The 22,681-nt window shown below is 41.7% G+C and overlaps 1 long non-coding RNA gene across 2 annotated transcripts in view; it reads right to left on the reverse strand.

The window, feature by feature from the left end:
• Positions 1-18,767, reverse strand: part of LOC135981662 (uncharacterized) — a 222,574-nt gene extending 203,807 nt beyond the window's left edge. The window contains exon 1 of one of the 2 annotated variants that reach the window (XR_010598801.1): positions 18,634-18,767. This is a non-coding gene — a long non-coding RNA (uncharacterized LOC135981662). The remainder of the gene's footprint in view (positions 1-18,633) is intronic. The other variant, XR_010598798.1, reaches the window with a different exon arrangement.
• Positions 18,768-22,681: the final 3,914 nt, after the last annotated feature.

The following is a 22,681-nucleotide window of genomic DNA, read 5'->3' on the forward strand; positions in this document are numbered from 1 at the left end:
CCTGACACTCGAAATAAAGAGTTTGCAAACAACCCATAGGCTGAAATATCTTCCCATAGATGTTCCAAATTATTCAGTGAACCAACAACAGTTCATAGAGTCAAGGTTTGCAGAAAGAAAAGTCAAATTTCCCTGCATAAATATATTGCCCAGAAATAAAATAGAAGTCACATTAAAAAAAAGTGTAAAAGAGCAGCTGGGCTCAGTCTAAAGGATCCTCTAAAGTACTGAGTTCTCTGGCCCTGATCCAGAGAAGCACTCATGCACATGCATAACTTTGGCCTGGTCTACACTATGAGTTTAATTCAGATTTAGCAGCGTTAAATTGAATTAACCCTGCACCCGTCCACACAATGAAGCCATTTATTTCGAAATAAAGGGCTCTTAAAATTGATTTCTGTACTCCTCCCCGACGAGCGGAGTAGTGCCAAAAATCGATATTGTCATTTCGAATTAGGATTAGTGTGGCCTCCGGGAGCTATCCCACAGTGCACCATTGTGACCGCTCTGGACAGCAACCTGAACTCGGATGCACTGGCCAGGTAGACAGGAAAAGCCCCACGAACATTTGAATTTCATTTCCTGTTTGCCCAGCACAGGAGAGCATAGGTGACCACAGAGAGCTCATCAGCACAGATAACCATGCAGGCCGATAATCGAAAAAGAGCACCAGCATGGACCGTACGGGAGGTACTGGATCTGATCGCTATATGGGGAGAGGATTCAGTGCTAGCAGAACTTCGTTCGAAAAGACGAAATGCCAAAACTTTTGAAAAAATCTCCAAGGGCATGATGGAGAGAGGCCACAATAGGGACTAAGAGCAGTGCCATGTGAAAGTCAAAGAGCTCAGACAAGCCTATCAAAAAACAAAGGAGGCAAACGGTTGCTCCAGGTCAGAGCCGCAGACATGCCGCTTCTACGCTGAGCTGCATGCAATTCTGGGGGGACCACCACCACTACCCCACCTCTGACCGCCACCACTACCCCACCTCTGATCTCCGAGGCGGGGGTAATCTCATTAGCCACACCTGTGGATTCTGAGGAGGAGGAGGAGGACGAGCTTGCAGGAGCACACAGCACTCCATTCTCCCCAACAGCCAGGATCTTTTTCTCAGCCTGACTGAAGTACCCTCCCTAGCCAGTACCCAAGACCATGACCCCATGGAAGGGACCTCCGGTGAGTTTACCTTTTAAAATATAAAACTTGTTTTAAAAGCAAGCGTTTTTTAATGATTACTTTGCCCTGAGGACTTGGGATGCATTTGCGGCCAGTACAGCTACTGGAAAAGTCTGTTAACGTGTCTGGGGATGGAGCGGAAATCCTCCAGGGACATCTCCATGAAGCTCTCCTGGAGGTACTCCAAAAGCCTTTGCAGAAGGTTTCTGGGCAGTGCTGCCTTATTCCGTCCTCCATGGTAGGACACTTGACCACGCTATGCTAGTAGCAAGTAATCTGGTATCATTGCATGACAAAGCCTGGCAGCGTATGGTCCCGGTGTTTGCTGGCATTCAAGCAACATCCGTTCTTTATCTCGCTGTGTAATCCTCAGGAGAGTGATATCGCTCATGGTAACCTGGTTGAAATACGAGAATTTAATTAAGGGGACAGAGGTGGCCGTTCCTACTGGGCTGTTTGCCTGTGGCTGAAAAGAAATCCTTCCCTGCAGTTAGCCAAGCGCGGGGTGTGTGTGGGGGGGAATTGGTGCTGAGCTTTTCGCCTTTGGCTAGCAGGGATCTTCCCTGATAACAGCCACGTGGTGGGGGGAGGGATAAAGCGATCATCCCAGAGAATTGGATGGGGTGGGTTTGTTTTCTGCTGCTGAAGGTTAACAGGAAAACCGCAGCAGTCAATGGGCTTTGTTTGGTATGTGGGAAAGGAGGGCGCAGAAGCCGAAAGACAATGGCTTACCATGGCCACATGCAAGCTGAATTCTGTTGCCTGGACCGGCGTCTGTGATCTCTAACACCAAAGCCACAGGCACTCAATATTAAGATGGAAAATGTGACCTTGTACTGAAATCACATGTGCTATGTAATGTGAATAGTGTTGTTCACCACGGAAGAGTATAAGCATTGTTCTGTAAAATGTATCATTTTAAAAACTTCTCTCCTTTTTTTCATCGCTCCAGCAGCTGCAAATTTTTCGAGTCTCCCTCCTCTGTCCCGAAGGCTATCTCAGATAAGGTGGCGGAGAAAGAGGACGCGAGACGAGATGTTCTCGGAAATAATGGAATGCACCCGCAATGAAAGAGCTCATTTGAATGAGTGGAAGGACACGGTATCTAAGTACAGGAAAGATGCCAGTGAACATGAGGTCATGAGGGACGCTCGAGATGAGAGGTGGCAGGCTGCAACGCTGGGGCTGCTGCGTGATCAAAAGGACATGCTCCGGCGTCTGGTGGAGCTTCAGGAATGGCAGCAGGATAACAGACTGCCGCTGCAGCCACCGTATAACCTCGCTCCCCCCTCACCATGTTCCATAGCCTCCTCACCCAGACGTGTAAGAACACAGGAGGGGGGGGGAGACTCCGTGCACCCTCCCACTCCACCCCAGTGGACAGCCCAACCAAAAGACTGTCATTATATTGAATTTTTTCAGTGGCCTTTTACTTCCCTCCTATCCTCCTCCCAAACCTCACCCAGGTTACCTTGTTGGTTCTCTCCCTATGTTTATAATCAATTAATAAAGAATACATGATTTTTAAACGATAGTGACTTTATTTCCTTTAAAAGCAAGCTGTGATTTAAGGGGGGGAGGGTGGTTTGCTTACAGGAAATGAGTCAATCAAGGGGGCGGGTTTTCAACAAACAGAACTTTCACACCGGAGCCTGGCCAGTCATGAAACTGTTTTTCAAAGCTTCTCTGATGCGCAGCGCTTCCTGGTGAGATCTTCTAGTCACCTGGTGTCTGGCTGCACATAATCAGCAGCCAGGCAATTTGCCTCAGCCTCCCACCCCACCATAAAGGTCTCCCCCCTTACTCTCACAGAGATTGTGGAGCACACAGCAAGCAGCAATAACAATGGATATTGGTTTGGCTGAGGTCTGACCGAGTCAGTAACGAGTGCCAGCGACCTTTTAAACGGCCAAATGCACATTCAACCACCATTCTGCACTTGCTCAGCCTGTAGTTGAACAGCTCCTGACTCCTGTCCAGGCTGCCTGTGTATGGCTTCATGAGCCATGGCATTAAGGGGTAGGCTGGGTCCCCAAGGATAACTATAGGCATTTCAACATCCCCAATGGTTATTTTCTAGTCCGGGAAGTAAGTCCCTTGCTGCAGCCGTTTAAACAGAGTACTGTTCCTGAAGACATGAGTGTCACGAACCCTTCCCAGCCAGCCCACGTTGATGTTGGTGAAACGTTCCTTATGATCCACAAGTGCTTGCAGTACCATTGAAAAGTACCCCTTGCGGTTTATGTACTGGGTACCCTGGTGCTCCGGTGCCAAGATAGGGATATGGGTTCCATCTATCGCCCCACCACAGTTAGGGAATCCCATTGCAGCAAAGCCATCCACTACGACCTGCACATTTCCCAGAGTCACTACCTTTCGTAGTAGCAGCTCAGTGATTGCTTTGGCTACTTGCATCACAGCAGCCTCCACAGTAAATTTGCCCACTCCAAATTGATTGCCGACTGACCGGGAGCTGTCTGGCGTTGCAAGCTTCCACAGGGCTATCGCCACTCGCTTCTCAACTGTGAGGGCTGCTCTCATCTTGGTATTCTTGCGCTTCAGGGCAGGGGAAAGCAAGTCACAAAGTTCCATGAAAGTGGAAAGTTTTGCAGCCACTGGGAATCGTCCCACACCTGCAACACTATGCGGTCCCACCAGTCTGTGCTTGTTTCCCGGGCCCAGAATCGGCGTTCCACGGCTAAAACCTGCCCCATTAACAGCATGATCTCCAAAGCACCAGGGCCAGTGGTTTGATAGAATTCCATGTCCATGTCCTCATCACTCTCGCCGCCACGCTGCCGTAGCCTACTCCTCGCCGCCTGGTTTTGCAGGTTCTGGTTCAGCATAAACTGCACGATAATGCGCGAGGTGTTTACTATGTTCATGACTGCTGTCTTGAGCTGAGCGGGCTCCATGCTTGCCGTGGTATGGCGTCTGCACTGTTCACCCAGAACCACCCGCGACAATGTTTTTGGCCCCATCAGGCATTGGGATCTCAACCCAGAATTCCAATGGGTGGAGGAGACTGCGGGAACTATGGGATAGCTATAAGATAGCTACCCACAGTGCAACGCTCCGGAAATCGACGCTAGTCCCGGTACATGGACGCACACTGCCGAATTAATGTGCTTAGTGTGGCCGCATACATTCGACAATCTGTTTCCAAAATTCGAATTATATAAATTCGGATTAATCCAGTAGTGTAGACATACCCTTTAAGTATATGAGTAACCCTGTTGACTTCAGTGGAACTCAGGGGGTGCTCAACATGTGCATGTTTAAAGATAAGAATGGGTATGCGTGCATTGCAGGATCCTGGCCCAGAACATTCAACAACTTGAAGGACTGATGCCAAAGCCCACATTTCTGCACTGCAGGCCATGCAGGCAAACTCCTGGATCCACATAGAGCCGCAAGGAAGTCAGTGAGACTCCCTGTGGGAGCCAGAGTCCATCTGCCTAGAGCTCGTTGGCATATTGGGATCCAATACTTCTATGCAAAAATTTAAAACAATAGAACAAACACACACAGAAACAAGCAGCAGTGATGCCTATATTACATCATACAATATTACAATATCCACATCTACAAAAGTCAACCCTTCTTTTATTTATATTCTTCTGACACTGAAAGATGCATGTCAATTAACAATATGCACTAGGTTGGACCATGGATAAAAAGCTCCTTCTAGTTGTTAGATTTCTATATGACAATTATATTTACAACAACTTGGCAGAACATGGGGTTAACAGGTATGCACTGCAAATGCATTTTGTCAGCAAGAGACTTTATGGCTTTCAAGTAATAAATCATAAAAAAACTTTTCCTATTTCTAAACATTTTCAGATAAGGGAGTTGGGAATCAAATCAATTTAGGTTTCTATACGCAGGTTCCAATCTTTCCAACCAGGGACAAACATGCTGTCCTTGTCAAATCATTTCAACGTGAACCAACTGAAAATTTATTATCTTATAAAGACCATCTATGTCTTTTCCCAGCATTCTTTGAAGAATGCACTGAGATGTGCACACTGGCCACAATTTTATTTAGACAAGGGGAAAAAACTACTACTTGCTTTATAAGTCCAGAAAGAAGTTATAATAGTTTCAACATTAGTCACATTATAATTAATAACAAAGTGTTTGCCAGTGATTCCACACTAAAATACTACCATTGCACTTTGTATACAGGTAGTTGCATTTACATGCTTATTCTCTAAGCATTTAGTATTATACTGAAGTATCCTTAATTATAACTATGCTGAAGATATACAGTGTATGTATACACATATTATACAGGGCCCAATACTGGTGGGTTTACACTCATAATTACATTGACTTCAGTGGAGTTTCCCCTGTTGTGTAGTTAGAACCAAGGTGAAAATGCCTCAAATACGGTGGGGCCCTCAGCTCCCATTCACTTCAAGGCACTCAACACATCACAGGACTGGGTCCTTTCTGCAGCAGTGTCCAATTAGCATATTAATGCTGAGCTGAGGCGATGCTGATAGGATCACAGGGGCGGACCTACGTTAAATAGCTTTTCTGAGTTTTTCAGGCTAAGCTTATTTCCTGGTACAAAGTGTCATTGCACATGTTTTTCAGAAGCAATGACAAGAAAAAAAAAAATAAACCATCACAAGAAAGGAGAAGTCTAGCAGAAATATTCTTAATGACATTTCATTTAATCAAGCTGTTTACAAAGAACCACCCAGGAAGGTGATGGCTGCATAGTTCCAGAGTATTACACATCCATCCTCCATAACATACAGCAGTACACAAAGATAAATGAGATCCACTAAGCAAAACTACCACTATCATTAAAATAACCATGAAGTAATGCTGAAGTGGACACACTGCCGGCTTACAACTCATTGCAAAATACTGTATTATGGGCAAAAGTTATGTTATTTTTTCTTCAATTAGTTAATGAATGGGAAGTTTTGATTGATGGCAAGCAGTAGGCTTCATTTTCAGTCAGAGGTGGTCCAAGTGATCATTCAAATACTGACACCAATACTTGTGGAAATGGAGTTTCAGTGTTTAATTATAAAATATGACTGCTACTAGTCTATATTAATAACCCATTATTGACTAGAATCTCCAAAAACCCTTAATAATTCAGTAGCATCTTCTTGTATAGCTTTAGTTAACCTGAGTGGCACGTTATCAATAATAAATACAGACTTATTTCGCAATATTACTTTCTGCAGCATTTTTGTGCTAGCTTTCCAAACACGAAGTCAATGGTAACAACGTGGGCATAATAAAAATCAAAGTCAGAGATTCAGATATTCATTTTTGCCACTATACCTAGCCTTCACTTGGAAAACATCTGACAAGTAATCTCGCTCTCCCCCTTCCCCCCCCCCCCCACGATCCCAGTTTGTCAGCTTTTGATTTCAATGGCATATGTATGTCCACATGGAATGGAACACCATTACCGCTATTTTACCTTTTGCACTTGCTCACAAATGCTCAAGTATTCATGCTGAAATTGCCTGCGCTCTCCTCCAGTCAGGAAACTAAAGCAATACCATATTATTTGGCCAAACACCATCTCCACTGATAGAGTGCCCCTTTATAACAGAATTGAAAAGCATGAAATAAACCACCTTTCCCAGAAAGGTCCATGCCAGCCCTAAGCTTCATTAGAAATTAAATACTAAAGAAATCCTACAGGGAAGGCTTCCTCCTAAGCTGCAGTGTTTCCAAGGGCTTGTCCACACAGTTTCTGTACTGCCTTAACTATATTGGTTTGAAACCCATATAATTCAGTTGGTACAACACCCTAGTGTGGACATCGTTATACCCAGTATCAAGGTGCTTCTATCAGTACAGCTTATTCTCCCAAATTCACAGGAATAAGCTTCACTAGTATAACTCCATCTAGTCACATAGGTGGTTGCTCTGACTTAACTATTTTGGTTAATAAAAAAACCGCACCCCTAACTGAAGGAATTTTAAAAAAATCAGTTTGAAACTGCATGTAGTCCAGGCCCAAGTGTGCAATTGCGGGGAGGGGGGCATCCCATAACCTCAGTAGCTGCACAAGACAAATACTGTGCTAGATCTAGGGGACGGAGCTTGAAAACAAACAAACAATTAGAGCACATCCATGAAGCCAAGTGTAGGAGCTCCACTACATCCATGAAGCCAAGTGTAGGAGCTCCACTACATTTGTGTCTTTTCCCAGCTTTACGGATCCTTTAAGTTATGTAACTTCTGAAATGCCATTTTCACATTCCTAATTTGGCACTGAAAAACTAAAATGTTTTCCAATTGTCTCAAATCTGGTCCCAAGATATATTCTAATAAACCCCATTTAAAACTCGTCATACAAACTATTTGATAATCAAGACACAGCAGAAAAGCATTAGAAGAATTTTCTAACTATGCATAATACCCAGGGCCGGCTCCAGGCACCAGCTTAACAAGCAGGTGCTTGGGGCGGCCAAGGGAGAGGGGCGGCATGTGCGGCAATTCGGGGGTGGCAGGTCCCTCACTCCTTCTAGGAGCGAAGGATCTGCCGCCGAACTGCCGCCGCCGATCGCGGCTTTTTTCTTTTTTTTTCCCCCCCAATTGCTTTTTTGTTGTTGCTTGGGGCGGCAGAAATGCTGGAGCCGGCCCTGATAATACCTACTTACTTATATCCCATGAAATCTAATGTGATCTTAAAAAACAAACAAAAACAGAAAAGATAATGGTCTAAGTTCATATGACATGCCAAATTTGGGCCGGGGCGGGGGGTGGGGGGAAGAGGTTGAGGGCTTTTAGAGTGAGTGCCTACAGTTTGGGTTATAATAAAAGCAGGTTCCTATAACTTAGTAAAGTGCTATTAAAAACAACCAACCAAAACCCCTTGACTAGGTATTTTAAAGTTCTCTCCACTTTAAGGCTCAGGAACAGATACTCACTTAATTTAACTAGTTTGCTTGTTTTTTATCATTTCAGCTGTGACTGTTTTTCCAAGTGATAATGCTTATTTCTAATAGCATCCACAAACTACAAGGCAATAGACTCCTGTCTTAAGACGGAAGTATTTCAGCTTCAGGAAAACAAAAACAAGAAAGGATTTACTTTTTGATAAATGTAATGTTTTAAAGGAAGGCAGATTGGATAACAAGCACTGAATTGTAATAAAGATTCAGAATAATCACATCTGAAGAAACAGTTCATAGCACATATGTTTAGAGAATTTAGCCTTTTTCCTTAGTAAGTTGAGAACAGATTACAATTTTCTCTAATTTATTGGCGCTTCCAAGTTATTAGCTGAATACTTCATGAAAAAATTATTTGTCTGAAGAGTCTTCATGAGCACTTAATTAGGAGTATTGGATATATGAAATTAAAGATTGCATTAGTTAGGTTTGAAGCATCACATGATATTGTATTCCCTGATTTGATCAATGGTAACTTAAGTTTCTAAATCTTTTTTCTATTTGAGGTCAATTAACAAACAAATCTAGAATTTTCTTATATCCAGTCATTATGAGTTATTCTTTTTATAGATTATTCTTGGTCTATTGATGGTGAGCATTTAAACAAGACTATTTTATTTTCAAAATTCAATGTGGATAGGTTAGTTTTGATTTGAGAAAGGTCACATGGAATTGTTTTGGTTCCACAGTTGGATGAGCATTACTCATTTTTCATTAAATATTAGAAATATAAAAATACTGGATCAGACTCCACAGTCCATCGTATCACCAATAGTGACCAGAACCAGATGCTTCAGAGAACGGTGCGAGAACCATGCAACAGAAAGTTCTGTAATAACTTCTCTAGGGGCAATTTACTCGAACCACCAATAGAAAGAGATTGACTTATGCTTTGAAGCATGAGGGAGTACTGTCTAATATTTGTAACACACACACACCCCATTTCTGAGAACATTTGTGCATCAGTGACTTTTTGTTTATCAGAACAGCATTTCCAACATTGTGGGATTTTGCAGGGATTTTAGTTGCAGTTTTAGCAGCCCCTTCAATTTCTTTGTGCAGATTAAATGGCTTATCTCAACTTGGATCCCCCAATACTGCAGACACTTAAGCAAGTGCTTAACTTTACTATTAGTAGTAGAACCACTGAGTGGCAATAGTAAAGTAAAGCATATGCTAAGGCTGTGTATATTTTCTGTGTGCCCACTTTGTTCACAGTATACAACCCACATTTTCAGAAATGCTGCACTGATGTTCATAGTAAATTAAGACAGTTGCAACAGAAGCGAAATTTTAAGTGAAGCTAATATTCCTAAATTTGAGACATTCACTCTGCTCTTCTCAATGTCCATTTTATACAACATACATTAGACAGACTATTTGTTTTCTTATATAGACAGACTCACTGCTTTGCATTTTATGTTGGAATAGCAGAAGAGGAGAGATACAATACATCCTTTCGGAAGATGTTACTACAGATACAACTTTAAGAGTTTGAAACTTGCCCTCACCTACAGTACTGTAGCTGATAAAAATCAGCTATTGAGCTTTTACACATAAGTATTAGGGGACTTTCCCAGACACTGTATTTAGCACCACATGGCTGTGTTCTAAGAGTAGTATTAAGTCCTAAGTGTTTAAAAGGAATGATCTTGGACATTACTCTGGTTTACTATTTTATAAAAATAAGGATCTAATAGATACCAATGCATAAAACATGCAGAAGTAAAAAATGTAAGGTACTGAATAAAATGTACAAAAAGGATAATATTGTCAAAAACACTTGTTTTTTAAGTAATTATGCAAGCAACATGGGTTTCAATAGCACAGGGATTCATCTATGTAGAACAACTTGCAGGATCAGGGCCATGATCTGCATCTGAAGATGTTGTACACAGAACTGGGCACACCAAGTCAGAAACCTAGTTAAAAAGTAGTTCTTCAGAATTATGAGCTCGGGAATCTAGTTTTTTTAGATACTCATGTACAGTATCATAATAAAATAGACTGACGTATATACTGTATTTAAGAGTACATATTGTATTTTTCCCCAGAGAGCCTGAAAATACATATTAGCTACTTGATCTTCATTTTCACAGTTTATCTTGTCACTAGAAAGCATTCAAGCTACAGATTTGTACAGTTTTGTTTTAAAGTTCTATAGTATTGATATATCTATGTAAAAATGTTTGAAGCCAATTTAAAGTAGTCCTTAAAAATCTGTAATAAAAAGTCTTAGTATAAAAGCATACAAAACTCCAAAAAATGTAAAAACCCAGAAAGCAAAATAAAGCCAGTTTCTAGATGACCGTTAAAACAACAAGATATCACCAAGGGATACATCGATTTGCAAAAGCTATAGACAGCTCTTTACATTTAGGGCCTGAACAGCCTAATTAAAGAAGGCTGTCAAAAGTGATCTACAATGCTTTTCTAAAAAAAATAAAACAGGCTACTTAAAAGCAACACTTGTTTAAAAATAATCATGTTTAGCACAGAAAATATTAATTTAAGTCTCCAATAGCCATTATTCTGCCATTTTGTGCAGAATTTCCTTTAGCCCCATTGTGTAAACCCCTGCCCCACAAAGAAAAGAAGAAATAGGATAATTTGGTCTCCATTTCTCTTGTAGATGGACCCATGTTTAGTATAACTAAGTTCTGATACATAGCTCACTACAACCCCCTATTCAGGGATGCACTTACACACATGCTTAAAATGGGGCTTAAGATTCTTTTCTGAATTGGGAGGCTTTCCTGATTTGAATCTCATACAATTGGTTGGAGGTTTGCATGGAACCAGAATTTAGTCCAGAGTAGTCTTTCACCTCGCTATGCCAGCCCTAGAGTTCTTCTCCATTATCCCACCCCCCGCCTCAGCACTGACATTCTATCACGCTTATAACACACAGCGCCTTGGAGGAATCTGCTGATATATTATTTTAGCCATGTGAGATTTACTTAAGTAGTCTCCTCATTTCAGATCTTGCTCAAGGTAAGTCTCTAAACATTTTATTGGACTTTTCCAATGTAGCAGTGGACACAATCATTTGGCAATTGAGTACACATGGGTATTTATGCACATTTGCCACGGCTAGTGAAAATGTCCTTTTGCTTCTTAGTTATGCATGCTGAAATGCCTTATAAGATGGCTCGAATGCTAGGCAAACTGAGTTTCAAAGCACTACTTGTAATAGGGGGCGCTTCATGTAGGGATCTTCTCTCACAGCGAGACAAGATAACTGAGAATCCATTCCTATCTATACTGAAGGGCAACTACGCTGCAGCTTCATATTTGTGCCTTGCTTGCTATCAGGCACGAAACATAGTCCCCACACAATTAGGAACTGGGAGGTAGCTGTGCATGTGAACTCTGTGTGGAGTCATTCATATTACAACCTGGTTACATGCATTATAGCATAATGATGTACTGGAGACTAGCTCTTTCAAGGAAAATCTGTACTCCCTGTTTATATTCCATTTGCCGCCCAATTTACAATTATTTAGTAGTGCCTAAAGGCCCCACAGAAAGATCAGGGCTTCCATTATGCAAGGCACTGTACAAACAGAAGAAGAGGCAGTCTCTGGCCTGAAGAGTTTACAGTCTAAGTTTCCTTCTATGTCACCAAACATATTGTCACCCAGCAGTGATTTTAGCCTTATATCGTTGCACTCAAAAGCAGTCACCTTCTGCATTACAGCCAAACATATTGTCCATGCTGGGAAATTTTAGAAAGATCTCCAGCTACCAGCTCATTGACAAGATCAACACAGTGCCAGAATTGTAAGCACTGTGTCATAGGCTTGCATTAAGCCAGAGCATCAGATCCCAAGGCTTATTACCTGAGGTACCCTGCCATTAAAAGCACACTCATCATGACCCATCAGGTCTTTATTGATTTGGGCCCTGATCTTGCATTGGAGCTTGCTAGTGTAACTCCAACAGATCCCAGTCGGGATTGAACCAGGGAACCTCTGGAGCTTGGTGCCTGAGCCTCTACCGCATGAGCTAAAAGCCAACTGGCTGTTATCTAAGGCGGTAGAGCACACTCATTTTCTCGCTCTCTCTCTCTTTAAGTGGTCTCAGTGCCACTACATGGGACAGAACACCACACCCAGACGGTGTGTGGGTTACACTAGCACAGCCCCAGGGTGCATGAAGCACTCTATTGATCTCAGAGGGAGCCAGTATGAGTGCAGGAGTTCTGGCACAATTCCCAGTGCAGGATCATCTCCCTGAAAAAAGAAAATGCAGAGCTAGAAATTTCAGAGTACTATAATTAAGGAAGTTACATCTAAACAAACAGACGGGCTTGTGTATCCTTCAACCCCCATCCCATCCTCTTCAGCATTTCAAGCCTCTTGCTGCTGGAGAAGTAAGCTCCTAAATTTATCAGTGGGTAGAGAACCCTGCTGTGTTGCTTCCTTCACCTCCACAGCATATATCCTGCATACACTCATGGGGGGAAATTTGAGAGAAGGGAGAAAAAAATTAAGTTTCAGTTAAAAAAAATACAACCGAACCCTTGCCATTACAAGGGAGGAAGTCAGGGTAGTTCAGAGGAGGATTGTAACCCACAGTTATAGCAGCATAAATGCTGGAAGCAATATGCAAAAGAAATATCAATAGTAGCACTTGTAAAGGGAATGATCTCTAAGCAATAAAAACATTTTGTTCCAAAAGTACATTTATTTATATTACAAAGTGTCTCCCCTCCCAGTCTTCTACACTCTGCTACCCCTACAGCACAGTCACAGTCTAGTAGAAGATTAATATTTCAGAACTTGTCATGGGCAGTTTCACTTGACTCTGTCACTGCCTATGTCTGACAAGCTATTTATCATGCTGCTAAGTGTCAGCCTTAAATTATCCCTGCTGTTATGACAGCAACATTATTCATCAGGATTACAGCCTCAGTACAAGGCTGCTTACAGCCGCTACCGTCTTCTTTTGGGCTTTATCGATTTGCACTATTTCTATTACAAAAATGGGCTATGCACATGACTGTTCGCATCTTGCATGTTGATGTTTAACAAGAGAACAAAAAAAAAAAAAGTTTGAAGTAGAGCTCCCGTGGTTGCAACGTGCCATTTCCAAAACAGCAGCATTCACTCCAACTGGAGGCACATTTTCAAATGAGAAAGCAGGAGAACATTCTACACATTATTGATCATAGTGCACAGGCACCCAACGTTAAAGACATTGCTTGACAATTTCTCAAGATGAATTGATCTGCATTTGTTTTAACTAAGTCTCCCTTCCATATCCACTGCAGTGAAATGACAATAAAATCAAGAATTATTTATTGAGATGTGCAGTATTATTCACAGCTACCTCAACTATTCAGGGTATTCACTCAATGTCGTGGGCCCTCAAAAATCAAGTTATGCTCAATGACCTGTTTTAAGAAACTAATACAATGAGTACAGATTAGGGCTGGTTGAAGTTTGTGTGGCCTTTTTTAAAATATAAAATTCTCTTCCTCAGTCCAAATCTGGCTCCATCCCCACCATCTCAACCCCACCCCACCCCCCAAAAAAAAGAAAGAAAGAAAAGAAAAAAAATGGCAAAAGCTTCCCCCCCCCTAAAGTTTTCTGTTTCTTTGAAATTGACAGAAACTGTTTTGTTTTGTTGTTTTAAAACACAAAAATACCTCAAGAAGAACAAGTAGTAGCAGTAGCCTCTTGGTTCTGCAACAGTTTTTGCAAGTGTTTCTTGTGCTAATTTTGGATGGTCATCTAGTCCATTTTTAAACATTTCCATTTGCAAGACGAGAAGAAAACCACAAATATTCTAAAGAAGAAGTGTGAAGGACAAAACTCAAAACAAATTAAAAACCTCAAGGCATGCTGTTTTGTTCTGTGTTTGCAAAGTTTCACATTAAAAAAAAAAAATTCAAGTACAGATACATCCAAACAATATCTGCTGGCTACCAGCGCAAAGCCCCCACACTCCAAAACACTGGAAAGATGTCAGTGTGGTCATTTAATAGAAAAGGGTTAGGTTACTTTAATAAACAGACTTTACAACCTCTTGTCTCACCAACATTTTCACAGGCTAACATTCTTTGTGGGTATTCATACTATAGCATTAAACTAGGCTTTTCACTGACCAGACGCTAGCACCATTCACAATTAGGGATGAATATTCAGAAAATGTTGTCAAGTATTTCTAGAATTTTGAAAATTCATTCCAATATCCCCATCTCTATCTATTGTGGAGCTGTAGCAGCAAAGATTCCAGTTCCTGGAGCCTTGCTGAGCATCTCCGCTTTCATTTAATAAATAAAGTAAATTTCTATCCCTCATGGTTGTATAGAAAAGCCTGAAAATGAGAACTCTAAAGGCCCAGTACTAGAAAGCAAATATATGCCTTTTTTTTTTAAATCTCATGGAATTTAGGGCTCTAACTCATGAGTTTTGAATGCTTGAGGCTGGTAGTATTGACTTCATTCTTACATTTGTAAAGCAGGTAGAAATATAAGAAACTGAAGTCTTGATCCAGGAAAGGAACCTGCTAATCTAACCCTTTCAATAGCACTCCAGGTGGGATAGCTCCTTTTTTTCTATCAATAATGTAAAAACTGCATTCTCAATACAGTAGCTACTACCTAACAAAAGATCTCTTCAAATTACTCCTCTGCAACATCCTGCGCCTTACTCCTATATTTAACACTATAACGTTATCAAATCTAACCATCACCGTGCAGTCCTCCTCTTTCTATCATTCCTCCATACTCACTAGCCTGCTGCTATAGAGCAGAGACATTATACTTAACTTGTTTTTCCCTCTCGATATGAAGCAGAGACCACGCATCCAGTATGACCACTCTCTTCCCCCTCCCATAGTAGCAGGTACCAATGTTAGATACATACCAGAATGCCTCATTTTCCAAAACAACCCTATGAACTTAACTATTCCACATAAGACAAAATAATTAAAATAAATACTTATTATAGGCACTTTTCTACATCATGCATCCTATGGAGGATTATAATGGATGTGGAGGCAGAGATAGAGGGCCAGATCTTTAGCACAAAGGTTTTCAGGAGGCCCAGATTCAGCAAGGAATTTTGACACGTGCTTAATTTTAACCATGTGAGTAGTCCCAAGGGGACTCATTGGCAGGGACGGCTCTATGTATTTTGCCGCCCCAAGTGCAGCAGTCAGGTGGCTTTCGGTGGGGCACCTGCAGGAGGTCCGCTGGTAACGCAGATTTGGCAGCATGCCTGCGGGAGGTCCGCCGGTCCCGCGCCTTCGACGTACCCGCCGCCGAATTGCCGCAGAAACTGCAGGACCGGCAGACCTCCCTCAGGCATGCTGCTGAAGGCAGCCTGACTGCTGCCCTCACAGTGACCGGCAGGCCGCCCCCCGCGGCTTGCTGCCCCAGGCACGCGGTTGGAGCGCTGGTGCCTGGAGCCGCCCCTGCTCATTGGGAATGTGCCTCAACATTTTGCCTTGTTTCTGAATATTCACTTTAAAGTCTTTGATATGTTTTCCTTTCTAGATTTAACCATTTAGAATCTCCAAGATTTCAGACACTTTGTTTTTAACCACAACATTTCACTAAAGATTTTGGCTGAAGTAGTTACATACTCAACTTTATTCTGTTTAAGAGTAAATATTTAGCAATCCAAAGTAGAAGTTGCAACTACAGTTTTCCTTTAAGAGTTTTTCAATAAACACAAAGATCAAGGGTGTTAGTTTTTGATTTTAAAATAAAGCTGCAGAACCTAGTTTTCAAGAAAATGTTGTCTAAATCTTACACATCAAAAAGTCAACAGATAAGGCCCATATAATGATACTTATGTGCCAACTGCTGATTTGAATGACCAAATGAGCTCTCTGGCCTCTTATAAAGAAGTTCACACTGGAAAATTTCAGGGGATCATTGGGACTGAATTTCAAGGTCCAGGCCCTACAAACATTAACTCACATATATAATGTTACTCACATCCTTCAGTGTTTGAGAGATCAGGACCCCTAATATTGAAAAAGGAGTTCATAGTTCCTGTAGAATCAGTATATCAAGTTTCTGGTGTTTGGGTGACTATGGTGAAATAGTCTTGTATAAAGGAACTTGCAAAATGTTGCTGGTGCCCAAAATGAAAGTGTTGCTATAGGTTCTGGTACTCTGCAGAAGTTATTTGGAAATACAAGTACATAAAATTTTGTTTTAAATTTAATTTTGAAATTAACTCGAACAGCTAGACTGAGTCATTTAATAAAACAGAAGAGCACGGCAAAAGTAATATTTCCCCAAATAGTCTGCCCTTTTCAATGGGTTTATTTACTTTAGATACACTGATGATTACATTCAGCTGCATTATCTGTTTATGAGCGCTTTTAACTTTGAATGCTGCAGCAAGTGTCAATCTTTATATTATTGAAGGACAATTAGGCAAACCATGTAATTGTATTGTCACTTATTAATTTCAAGCTCCAGTGTCATAAATTATATGCCTTAATTAGTACTGCATGTCAATCACAATCTGGAAATTTGAATGAGAAAGAGGTTAACAAGAATACATTATTAAAAGAAAACAGTGAATAATGGCATGGCTGAACAGTTCATAAAATTAGGTAAGAAAACTGGTGCTGAGTCAGCTTGTAGGTGCCAAGATAAAGAGGAGGTTGCATAAAATACACACAAGAAGCAGGAAATCAGAGAATAAGACAAAATTGCAATTGCAGCTCTGAAGCTTGGTTTAGATGGCCAACAAAACATAGGGAGAAGATATCTGAAGAAAACTGGGGGAGGGATCGTTACTGCTCACCTACCAAAATTCACAGAGAAAGGGATAGCAAAGGATAATAAATATTCTGGACCCAATTCAGCAGTATATTACAGGCACCTAGTGCCTTCATTAACTCTACTGGCATAAAGGGGCCACAAAGCTGGCCTTAAGGGATTTCCTTAGCATAGATTTCAGAGTGGTAGCCGTGTTAGTCTGTATCAACAAAAAGAACGAGGAGAACTTGTGGCACCTTAGAGACTCAAACATTTATTTGGGCATAAGCTTTTGTGGTCTAAAACCACTTCATCGGATGCATGCAGTGGAAAATACAGTAGGAAGATATATATACACAGAGAACATGAAAAAATAGGTGTTGTGATACCACTATAATAAGACTAATCAGAGAGCTCTCGCAGCGCTGGTGGTGCGACTACACTCGTGCTTCACAGTGCTGCTGCGGCAGCACTGTGAATTCCCAAGTGTAGCCAAGGCCTTAGACATTGCAACAGACAGCATTAAACACTGAAGAGGAAACAACAAAAGGTGTGATTACTAAATCAGTCAGTGGAAAAATGGGTCCAAAAGAAGAACATTTTCATGTACATGAATGAAGTCAGGCAAACAGAAAATGTGAGAATTTGAGAGTGGATAGTCTTCTTCCATAATAAGAGTCGCATGAGCCCCCTGATGGAGAGTAAAGACACAGAAGTCAGGTGAAATGATATGGGAGAAAGTGAGCATGGAGCATTAGAGATTTTTAAGTGCTCTAAAGTGTTCCCTGAATCTATCAGTGCAGGAATGTTGAGTCTCCACTGCTTCCCCATACGGGTGTATCTCCTACAAGGAAAAGGATACTAGAAGTAGGATCTATAGCTACATCACAATGAATTTATACCTAATAGCATGGTATATAAAGACCCACTGCTATTCAGTCATCTTCTGCTGTTTATGTCCTTTCGCTTACCCTAAGTATGAGAGTCTGACACACCCTGGGAGCTGCTAGGCAGAGAATGCAGTTCCAACAATTTTCTGACCCCTCTGCAATTTTATTTTTTGGTCAATTATAACGATGAGAAGAGTTCCTGAAGGAGGAGAACAAGAGCTCCAGTCTTTCCCCCCTCCAAGGCACATAAACATAAGCTACACAGACATATCTAGGAAACCCCAAATTTTAATCCATGGATATTTAGGGAAGGGTAAACAGCAGATTCTCCCCCATCCCCACAAAGAAGTCAGCATTCCACCCCTTAGCCAACAAATTTCCCAGGGGGCAAGAGACGTCAGAGCCTTGTATCCATCTATCTCCTACCTGCAGATATTTTGAGGCATAATAAAGGAGATCTTTAAAGCACAGGAGAGTAAACTGTATGTATTAAAATCTGCCTTAGCCTATAACTTAAGTACCTGCTGAGCTTCTTCATGGTCTTAGAGAAGGGAGTGTGGGACAAACCAGAGGAGCCCAGAAAGCTCCCACCCTCTGTAACTCCACAGCATACTGATGGAGAGATGTATATGAAGCGGGGGATAAAGGAGGAGAAGCTAGAGTAGCTGAACTCTTTGCTGTGGTGGGGTTACAAATTACCAGATGGATTGCATATAAAAGACATTAAATTACAATATCCCTCATTTCTTTACATTTTTACTATTTTGCTACAGCACCCTATCTTTTCAAAGAAAATGATCTCCCTAAATAATCTAATTGATTGACTGAATGGTACAACACATCTACTACAGCTGAGAGAAGATACTACTATCTCCCAGTGAAGATGAACTTACCTAATAAGAAAATCAGTGCGGGGGTTTCCTGTAGTTCAATGCAGAGCAAAGCTGACTCTGTTAGCTATTTCCTACCAGCAGCCTTCCCCTGAACACAGCTGTGGCTACTCTATGGAGTCACAGGTGCAGCAATAACCAGCCAGTCAGAACCGAGGCAGCGTGGGTATTATGCTGTAACAGCCAAGGGGTAAAAAGCTGTGGCTTACCTCAGACAGGACTTCTAAAAAGGCTAGGTAGTGGAATTAAGGTTCTAACAACAGATACAGTTAATACTCAATAACTGATCCTTTAGGGTCTGGGTATGTTGTAGATTTTTGCACTTCCATGTTTGTTTCTCTTGCTAAGGTAGATGAAGGGTTCAGGTATTCTACCTTAATTGAGAGATCATTTTGTAAACCTATCCTAGTCACTCAGCAAGTCAAAGGTGCTTAGCATCTCTTGGGATGAGACCCTAAATACTCACAGAAGATCTAAGTTATTAATACCTAATTTAAATTGTCTCATGTGTAGTAGGAAGAAAGTAAAATAAAACATTGTGATATAGTATAACCTATGAGCCCTTTAGGGCAGGGACTGTCTCTTCCTCTGTGTATATACCACACATACATAATCACAGTGGAACAGTCATTGGGAGAGAGAGATATTGTCTAGTCCAGTGGTTAGGACACCCACCTAGTATGTGGGATCCCATCCCTCTCCACCCTCCCCCACGTCCCCAGCCAGGCCAGGTGGCATGGGAATCAGCCAGATAATCTTTTACCTGGCTTGGGTATGTTGAGTCTTTGCTGGTTCCCCAGTGGTGTATCCCCTATGAGGCTCTACAGATACCTGGCCACTTCCAGTGTCATCAATCCTGGCTCCCTCTTCCCTGTATTTCTTTCTTCTGCCTTTTGTCTCCACACTTGCTCTTTGTCTCCTTTCCAATCTCCTCTCTCTGTCTCTTTTCTTTTTCTTTGTCCCTTTTTAATTTTGGGTAATTTATTTTTAACTGTTCTCTAATGGCCCAGTGGCCTCTAAACTCTCTATTGTCTGACATCTTTGAGGTGCAGGGATACCCATTATGTCCATCTCAGCCTCTGAATGCAGTTAAAAGGCTTCTAGACCCCAATTCAGCAAAGCACTTAAAACGTGTTTATATTTATACATGTGTGTATGTCCCAATGTATGTCCCCACTTAAGCAAGTGCTTGTGCTTTGCTGAACTGGAACCTTAGAGGTAGTAGGAAAGAGAGGAGATTTTTTGTAGCAAACAATGACATCTTGTATTTCCTGAAATCATTTTTTCCCCTAAGCATCTAAAGAAATTGTGCTAAATGCATTCTTAACCTTTAATGTAACTAGCTGGCTTTTAAAATCACAACTCTATTTTTGTGTGCAGCCGTACCCTCTCACCACCTAACCTTTCAATTTTTCAACCTTATTTTCCTAACTTTCTCATCCCTTCCACTTGGCTTAAACATTTGCTCTCCAGTAAATAAAATGACTATGAGCTTTTAGGTCTGAAGTGTTTTCCACATGTAGAAATGTTGACATATGGTATAACTACTTATAATATATTTGTGACTATAAATATGTTTATTTTAACAACCAACCTTTCAGCAAAATAGCATAAACTACTGAAAGTAATTCAGCAAGTACTCTAAGTGACTACTGTCTAAATTTTATTTCATACCATCCAAATATTTTAAAGAAGAAATTCTTGTATTAATTGTACTACTGTAACTTATATTTCTGATGCACTATTTTAATTTATTGATGCTGCATCCTCTATGCAAGTACTGTATGAACATGCATATTTATATGAGGCACCATATTTCCTTATTTCAGTTAGTTTATTTTTTCCCTGCACCTACTTTATATCTAAAAATCTGAACACTTTAACACACTAACGCTCACTAAATTACAGTTTGCAGAGACAATGTCTCTCTCATCAGACTTTATCCTATTTGGTGCTGAGTACTTCTTTCGAAGTACTGAACACCCACAACTCTCATCAAGGTGCATGGGAGTTCTGGATGTTCAGCACTTTGCAGGATTGATCTCAATAATACTATGAGATACCTGCTATTATTTAATATATAGAGAATTGTATGTAGAAGAGCCATTTTCAATACTCACTGTGGTGAGAATAATTAAGAAGAAGCTTCTTTACTTGTCAGATTTTACATGTCATTTAATGTTTTTTTGTGTGCAAAACATAGAGAGGGACGTTCACTTACTCTTCCTCCCAAAGTGTTCAATGTTCTTTCTGCATTACCTATAAAAGTCCAGCTCACATTAGTTTCACACTGCTGCAAAATTATTACCTGCTTTAAGGAATAAAAAAAACATAGTGGGACCTCAGTTCTAGTACTTAATATTTTTTTAAAAGTACAGCTGCCCATATGTCTGAGCCAGCCATGGTACCAACCACAGTAGTGTGGTGTTCTGGAAGCATGTCCATACCCTTCTTAGAAATGTATCTCTTCTCTGCAGTGGGAAGGTGAAATTTCCAGGCCAAGTAACATACCCATGCTAGCTCTGGTCAAGTCAGTGCATTAAAACAGAAGAGTAACCACTGCAGTGTGAGGGGCTAGCTGCTCTGAGTATGTACCTAGGGTCTGTGTTGGGTTCATACCTGGGGCTTCTCACTCTTCCCTTCAGTCCTACCACCTGGGCTACACTTTTATTTTTAGCACACTAGCTCTACCAGAGCTAGTGCAGCTATGTCTCCTGGAAATTGCACCTCCAGCCCCAGTGTAAATATACCATTAAGGGTATGTCCACACTTCAAATTTTATAGGAGTCGATTTTTAGAAATCAATTTTATACAGTTGACTGCGTTTGTCCACACTAAGGGCATTAAGTCGGCGTAGTGTGTCTTCACTACCGTGGCTAGCTTCAACTTATGGAGTGTTGCACTGTGGGCAGCTATCCCACAGTTCCCGCAGTCTCCGCTGCCCATTGGAATTCTGGTTTAAGCTCACCAGTGCCTGATGGGGCAAAAACATTGTCGCGGGTGGTTTTGGGTACATGTTGTCAGTCGTCCCTCCCTCTATGAAAGCAATGGCAGACAATCATTTCACATCTTTTTTCCGCTCAGATGCCATACCATGGCAAGCGTGCAGCCCACTCAGCTCAGCTCACGGACACCGCCACTGTTGTGTCCTGGGTGCTTCCTGGGTGCTGCTGGCAGCAGACGGTGCAATAGGACTGCAAACCATCATCATCGTCAGACACTTCTTCCACTGCAACTCTGCTTTCCTGCTCTCCTTCAGATGCCATACAACAGCAAGCATGCAGCCCGCTCATCTCATCTCACCGACTCCGCCGCTGTTGTGTCCTGGGTGCTGCTGGCAGCAGACGGTGCAGTAGGTCTGCAAACCGTCGTCATCCACCGCTTCCGCTGCAACTCTGCTCTCCTGCTGTTGTAAATGACCTCAGTCTCAATTGAGTAAATGATGACTGAGCTCAATAGAGTAAATGAGCTCAGTCATTCACCACTTCCGCTGCAACTCTGCTCTCCTGGTGCCATGAATCCACCTCACAGGTCCTCTTGTCATTTGGTATAAATATCTATTCTCGTGCATCCATTAGCATCCACCAATTCCGTTGCAACTCTGCTTTCCTGCTCTCCTTCAGATGCCATACAACAGCAAGCATGGAGCCCGCTCAGCTCACCACTGCTGTTGTGAGCATTGTAAATACCTCATGCATTATCCTGCAGTATGTGCAGAACCAGAACCTGCAAAAGCAGGCGAGGAGGAGATGACAGCACAATCACGATAGTGATGAGGATATGGACACAGACTTCTCTCAAAGCACAGGCCCTGGCAATTTGGACATCATGGTGGTAATGGGGAAGGTTCATGCCGTGGAATGCTGATTCTGGGCCCAGGAAACAAGCACAGACTGGTGGGACCTCATAGTGTTGTAATTCTGGGATGATTCCCACTGGCTGCAAAACTTTCGGATACATAAGGGCACTTTCATGGTACTTTGTGACTTGCTTTCCCCTGCCCTGAAGCGCAAGAATACCAAGATGATAGCAGCCCTCACAGTTGAGAAGC

Source organism: Chrysemys picta, chromosome 2, assembly GCF_011386835.1.
Source record: "Chrysemys picta bellii isolate R12L10 chromosome 2, ASM1138683v2, whole genome shotgun sequence".
Lineage (NCBI taxonomy): Eukaryota > Metazoa > Chordata > Testudines > Emydidae > Chrysemys > Chrysemys picta.